This window comes from Brassica napus, chromosome C5 (assembly GCF_020379485.1).
Source record: "Brassica napus cultivar Da-Ae chromosome C5, Da-Ae, whole genome shotgun sequence".
Lineage (NCBI taxonomy): Eukaryota > Viridiplantae > Streptophyta > Magnoliopsida > Brassicales > Brassicaceae > Brassica > Brassica napus.
The window spans coordinates 16118274-16126235 of record NC_063448.1 but is presented as its reverse complement, the minus strand read 5'-3'; the positions used below and the strand labels follow the sequence as shown (position 1 = coordinate 16126235).

General features: G+C 28.3%; 1 long non-coding RNA gene across 1 annotated transcript; it reads right to left on the bottom strand.

Moving 5' to 3' along the window:
* Positions 1 to 1313: 1313 nt before the first annotated feature.
* LOC106399271 lies at positions 1314 to 2469 on the bottom strand. Its single transcript, XR_001279983.3, has 2 exons — positions 1931 to 2469; positions 1314 to 1830 (listed from the first exon to the last, which is right to left on the bottom strand). It is a non-coding gene; the product is annotated as an uncharacterized LOC106399271 (long non-coding RNA).
* Between the last annotated feature and the right edge of the window lie 5493 nt (positions 2470 to 7962).

Sequence of the window (7962 nt, the reverse complement as noted above, 5' to 3'; positions counted from 1 at the left end):
GTTTGTTCGGAAATAGTGGAAGCGGCGGCGCTAGGGTTTAGAGGAATCGGCGGCGCTAGGGTTAGAAGAAGCTGCGGCGACAACGGTGAGAATGAAGTGAGATAGATAGCTGACGTTGAGAACGATGGTTTGTTCGGAAATCGTGGGAATTCGAAATCGCCTTTGAGAGAGAACTGTTAGGGTTTCTGAATTTCGCGAAAAATGAAACAAAAAAAATAAAAATCACCTTATATATTGGGTAAATAATCCGGTTAGCTTTAAAAGTACATTGGTAAACTTTAAGGTTTGGTCCGGTTTAGACGACTTATTCTGGCTGATAATGTACAACAGACGACTTAATATTTAGTCGTCTGTTTTCAGACGACAAAATATTAAGTCGTCCTAGACCCTAAAATGAACCCCTAAACTAAAATGACTAGATTAACTAACTAACCACGTTATAAAATCAAATTATACTTAAATAGTGTTTACTATACACAGAAATGAACACGCATAAGTAATTTTAAAAATTTTCAAAAACGGTTTTAATGCTTTCCAAAATCTAACCCTAAGAACACATACAATACTACAACATATGTTGATGAAACATAAACTAAAGAATATCATGACTCACTACTTTCACTCATCTATGCTGAAAACAATTGAAATTTGTTATATCTTAATTTATACCTCCTAAGACATATGTTAATTACATAATTCCCATTTTTCACTTATCAAAATATTTTTTACAAAATTTTTAAATTATGTTTAAGACTAACTGTCCAGACGACTTTCAGTTAAGTCGTCTGGACGACTTATTTTCAAGTCGTCTAAACAGACGACTTGCGAGGGGTAGAAACGTAAAAAAAATTCCGTTTTTTTGTTTGGTCACAAGGGGATAGTTGTAATTTCAATAGCCTTTTAGGTTACTTTTGCCTTTGACCCAACTTGGGGTATTGTTTTGGGTTTGACTCTAAGTTTTGAGTCACACTTGGCAATTCTCCCAATTAATAATAAATCAGTAACCTAGTTAAAATTCTAAAACCTAATAAGAATATGAAAAATAAGAAAAACTAACTAAATATTTAATATAACATATAAATTTAATGTTATTGAAATTAAAATTCGTTTTAATTATATATAAGATTCATTAAAAGTATTTTTAAATTAATAAATTAGTGACTCAGCTAAAAAACTAATAATAAATCAATGATTTAGCTAAAACCTAATAAAAATATGACAAATAAGCAAATTAACTAAAATCATGGACTCTATGACAAATCAGCAAATTCACTTCTCAAATAATAGTATAGATTGATTGATATTTTCTTATATATTCTTTTTTTCACTGACCAAAAACTTTATTAACTTCAAAGATAAATATTATACAAAGAAGCATGAAAATGTCCACACATAAAAGACCCAGCGATAGACAAACTTAAAGAGGAAAAAAAGCCAGCACGGGATCCATCACCGAACATGTGTCGACGAAGGTTAAGGCCAGAAAAGACATGTGACGACACATGGATTATCATCCTTCCTCCATCGACATAGAAGAACGCCGGAGAAACCGAGATTATCACCAGGATCAAATCAGAGAGACCACGCAAGAAGATCTATCCCTTAAAACTATAAACCGACATATATTTGCTTCAACTTGAGAAATCAATTGCAAGCAACAATCTATGTGTTGCTATAACTTTCAATACTCAAGCAACAATCTATAACTTTCAATACTCATGCACAGTCAAACCAGTTATCTTTGGAGATACGAATAAGCGCAAAGATGAAACCACATGTACTAAGGGGAGGAAAGACCAATCGGAAGTTAAGATCGAGCGACAATCAAATCTAAAAAACCAGATAAGCGAAGATCAAGGTGAGAGAAAAAAACAAATCCGGATTAAACTGGAGAGAAACCAACAATAACACCGAAAGGAAGGTACATCACCAGAAAACCAAGCCGGCGAAGACAGTGTTGTGGGAGCTACCGTTTTCCGGAAACAAAAGCCGGCGAAGCTAGTGCTATGGTAGCTACCGCTTCCCAAAGTCCTAAAGCCGGAAAAGGACCGGCGTCTGAAAAACAAAATTCATCTCTCTCTTTGTGAAAGATGTGAGAACAAGGAAAGAGAGAAACATTCTCTCTAAAAGAAGAGAGAGATCTTTTTTTTATCATAACCATCTAAATTTGTATGTTCGATATTTTCTTATATATTTGGTAATATATATTTTTAACCTTTTCATAAGACATATATTATTCTAATACAACATGTATACACACAACAAACCTTTTTTTATATCCAATCATTTTAATTATTGTTTGTTTATATATTTTTATTTAATTGGATTTGTATTGGACTAATAGTTATACAAAAATGCATGAAATAGCATATTTAAAAATCATTTTATATTTTATATAGGGCAATTCTCCTCAATAGACAATTTTCAAGTTTTGGTCACAAAAATAGATCATAAGGAGAAAAATGATCAAAATGTTTCATTTAATAGGTAAAATGACACTAATACCTTAGATATAAAAAAAATTAAAAATTAAAATTAAAAAAAAATATTATAGTTTTAGATTATATGTTTTCAAATTCGAACTTTTTTATAATTCTTTTTTTAATATTTATTTTTTCGAAATTATTTTTTATTTATTTTTTCAAATTTTCTTTTTGTAATTCGAAAATACTTTTTGAAACTATTTTTAAAATTTTTATTTTCAAATTTTTAATATTTATTTTTTATTTTATAAAATTTTAATATTTATTTTTTATTTTATAAAATTTTAAACCTCAATCCCAAATCTCTACCCCTTAACTCTAAACCCTAAGTTTTAGATTAGTTAACCCTAAAGGTATAAATGTATTTTTAACTCTTTAATAAAACATTTTGGTCATTTTCCTCCTTGTGGTCTATTTTTGTGACCAAAACCTTTTTAGTGCTATCCTAGGGTATTTCTCTTTAATATATGTTTAAAATTTTATAATTTACATGTTTTTTACGGGGATGATTGGTAAGAGCTGTAGCTTTATATTTTTTGCTGTAAAATTTAATATGTAGATTTATATGTAGCTTTCATTGCTGTAGCTTTCTAAATCACTAATTGTTTGTTCTAAAAATAAAGCTTTCTACAGCCATATTTTGATTTTGCAGAGATTTTTTTGCTGTGAGTTTTTTAAGGAAAAAAAACTTGATTGGTTGACATATATAACTCTAGACTAAATTTGACTTTTCAGAGCATCTACATCCACAACCAATCATCCTCTACATTTTAGTTATTAGAAAAAAAAATCCTAAAATACATTAACTACTCAATTTTGAGACATAATATTCTCCGATTGCTTAATTTGGAACATATAGATAAAGAAAATATTAAATGCAAATACCTAGACAAAGTTTTTTTACAAATAAAGTTGTTTATGAAAATTTCCAATAGTAACATTTGTTAAATGTCAATAATACTTTTATATAATTAATGGGTTTAAGTTTTAGTGATACAAATTTAAATAATTTATTAAAAAATGCATGTAATTTTATATGGAAATATTTTGGTCGATATTTTTTTAATGTTTTTGTAAATATATATAGTAGTGTATTTAGAGTTATTTGATATGGCAAGATTTAGTTGTTAAAAGAATATTTTGATTACTAAATATTTAATTCTACATTTTTAGCTATTTATTCGTAAATCATATATGGCTAATTAAATATCTTTTAGTTTGAATTTTTACAAGTATTCATGGGTTACATTATAACACATTATTGTTTTTGATAATTTTGGTAAGAATATTATGATATTAATTCGGTGGCATTTATACGTAAATAAAATAATATTTTAAAGATGATTTTTAAAATGTACTTAAGTTTTGATAAAGAGAAGCATTACAACATTTGAGGTAGTCACATGTCATCACCACAATTATTCTTAGAATCCTTAGAGAAATATGTTGGTCAATCTAAATATATAATAATTTTTTTATTAAACTAACCATAAATTAATTATTAATATTATCAATTATTTCCTTAAATAAAAATGTACGAAATTGCCTAATGTGCCTAAAATATATATGACAATTAATGATTTTGAATCATAAAGATTTGATACAAATTAGTGTATTATCTATCATTTTTGTTTAACTTTAAGTTATTAAAATAAATAAAAAAATCACATTAATCATCTAATAAAAAAAATATTTTTCCGTATATGTTATATTTCGAACTTTTTAAAAAGTTTCACATTAAAAATTTTATGATCCATGATTTAATTTTTTTTATGACAAGATACAATTTACTACAAAATTATGTAAGTAGAAAGTCTCATATATATTAATATCTTTTAAATAATCTATATACCTTAGAAAATACATAAAGATTTTAATTTTGAAATTTTTTATGAACAATTTTTCTGATAAAATATTTGAACAAATACTCATAACTTAATATTTAAAATTTGCATTAAATGTTTATAAAAATTATAAATTACTAAAACTTTCAAAAACATTGCACAATAAAAATTTGTTATCAGCGATTTAATTTTTTGTTATAAAAGATTCAAATAAGTAGAACGCATCATTTAACAATATATCAATATTAAATTATACTATTTATCTATGTATATATTATGTAAATTTAATTATATAAAATAAAAAATAGAAAAACTGAATGTTTGGATTAATAAAAATTATTTACGTATTCACACCAATTTAATTATATACGTAATAGTTACTGATTTTTTTATTATTCAATATATATTATTTTATAATATATAAGAGAACATATAATATGTAAAATATATTTATATATACAATGTTCATTCCGCGCCTCGCGCGGATCTTAATCTATATAAATATAATTACTGAAACTTTGTCTCCGTGCGTTCATCTAATATGATTAATTTGGGTTTGTTTATGTGTGTGCGTTAGTCAATATTGTCAATTCACTTTTGTTTTATTTTGTATATATAGCAGTGTAAATCTGATTCATGATACTACACGATAATCTTGGTGGTTAGTACTAATTAATCTCAATGAACATATAAACGACGGATGCTCTAGATACATCTCTGAGTTATCCCTATTTTTTTTTGGTGGTTAGTACTGTGGGTAATTATCTCAAATAACACTTTTTAAGTTTTTGTTACAAAAACAGCTTTAAAAAAAATAAAATAACGAAAATAGTTTTTTTTTTTGAAAATTTTAATATTTATTTTTCATTTTTAAAAATTTGAACCCATCCCTAGAACCCAACCCCTTAACTCTAAACTCTAAACCCTAAATGCATATTTACTCTTTAATAAAAAAACTTTTGGTCATTCTTTTCACTGGATATCTATTTTTGTGAAAATAAACTAAAAAGACTATCTAAGAAAACTTCTCTGGTACTAATCCTTATTTTTATTTGGGAAATTGGAATGTATAACTACAAAATAAACCATAATTAAGTAGCTAACAAAAAAAAGTACCTCTATTATTTTTATATTATATACTATATTACCCTCACTCTCCGGTTAATGAAAGCGAAAAATATCTCTTTTTTCTTCTTCTATTATCAACTACCACCACTTATCCTTTGTCACCATTACAATACGATCATCTCCAATTATATAGCAATCACAACCATCACCAAATCCATAATCTATGCTAGATATGTCGTCTCCGCTTTTGAAATCTGCAGATCACGATGGTGTTACGGTCGAGGCTTCCTCGTTTGTCATGTAAGTTTTCGATAGTACTATATTATTTGAACAATATGTACTATGCTATTTTGTTTGTTACTATTTTATTTTAATAATGCTTAATATTATGTATTGTGCGCATATTTTGATATTTGAGTTAGGATTTATATTTTCTTTTAGGGTTTAGTGATTAGTGTGTTGAGTTTAGTTTATGGAACGTTTGTGTTGATTTTGGGGTAAGCATTACTTCATATACATTTCAAAATTTGAACATTAATATATACTATGTTATTTCGTTTGTTACTGTTCTATTTTGATAATGCTTCATATTATGTACTATGTGCATATTTGATATTGGATTAAAGTTTATATTTTCTTTTATGGTTTAGTGATTAGTGTTTTGTGTTTAGTTTATGAAAAGTTTGGGTTGACTTTGGGGTAAGCATTACCTCCTTCACTGCAATCATAAAACATTTCAAAATTAGAAAATTAATATGTACTATGCTATTTCGTTTGTTACTACTCTATTTTAATAATGATTCATATTATGTACTGTTTGCATATTTTGATATTAGGATTAAGGTTTAAATTTTATTTTAGGGTTTAGTGATTAGTGTTTTAGGTTTAGTTTATGTAAATTTTGGGTTGACATAAAATAAGCATTATTTCCACTATTATTAATTAGGTTGACTGCCTAAAACCCTCTGTAAATACAACAACCCTATCTATTCTCACCCGTACTATTTACCTCTTGAGAAAACCACCCTAATATTTAATTCTCTTCAAATATCTCCCCATTCTTTTTAACTCTGTCCAGATCCCCATCTCTAATCAGATCCGAGAACACAATTGCAAAATTAATAAATCGCGTTTTGTAAACAGATTATCCATTATCATGATCCGACCTGACCCTACAAAACAGACCCTACGAAATCGATTCGGGGAAAACTCAAAATTAGGTTCGTGTGTTTTCAGGTCTCGGCACAGAGACGACGAAGAGAACAAAGGGACAGAGAGAGAGAAACGAGGGCGAAGAGTGAGAGGGATGACCGAGCAAGCAAGCGTGAGAGAGAGTTCAGTTCGGGTTCGTCTTCAACGCGAAGATGACAGAGAGAGAAGAAGGAGAAGAAGAATAACAATGGAAGAGAGCATAGAGTACGTACATGTTACAGAGAAACGTAACAAAGAAGACATGAACAATAAACTATGTAACGATCTTCTCAACAGCTCTTCGCTATATTTTCCTGTAACAGTACAGAGGATAGAGAGACAGCGACGAAAGGTGCCATGGATGAAACAGAGGCACAAAGAGACGAGTTTTGAGTCTATGCTCTCTTTATTTTGTATTATTGGCTTTGAAATTCTCTTAGACTTGGTGTTGTTTTGTGTTAAAGTCTTTGAAACCAGGAAACCTGATTTTTAAAGTTTACGTTCTTTATCTTGAAATGCATTAACCATAACTCATGTTTTAAACATAACTACACATATATACGTATATAAAAATCGGAAAAAGTCATACTCATGTTAAACATAAACACAACAAACATAACAATCAGACAATGTAGAACTCTTGTTTAAAACATAAACACAAACATAACAATCAAACAAAGTCAAACTCATGTCTTAAGCATTCCCTAGCAGAAGAAAGATTTAGAAAAATAGTGGTGTAACTTCTTCTTCATCTTAGGGTTCTTCTTAAGATCATCTATGTAATTGGGATTTGTTCCATTGATGAAACAAATTAAACGATTATCTTTATTGTTTCACCTGATTCCATAGTTTTACTGTTCATCGTCTTTTTCTTTACGTCTCTCTGCTCTCTTCCATTTTTTTCTCTGTAACATGAAAACACACGAACCCTAATTTTGAGTTTCCCCCAAATCGATTTCGTTTTTTAAAGTTAAGTCGGGTCTATATTGCAGGGTCGGATCGGATCATAATTAATGGATAATCTATTTACAAAACGCGATTTATTAATTTTTAATTGCATTTTCGGATCTGATTAGAGAGGGGATCTGGGCAGAGTTAAAAAGAATAGGTAGATATATGAAGAGAATTAAATATCTGGGTGGTTTTCTCAAGAGGCAAATAGTATAGGTGGGAATAGATAGGGTTGTTGTCTTTATAGGGAGTGTTAGACAGTCAGCCCTTATTAATTTCATTGATATGAACTATACCATATGTAGAATATTCTTATTCTATTTACTCTTGTTTATCTTCTTCCTTAACATTATATCTTTCTGCCACTATAGCAGTCATATTAATCTAGACGACTGTTTTCTTTTGGATTGACAACCTCTTTTCAT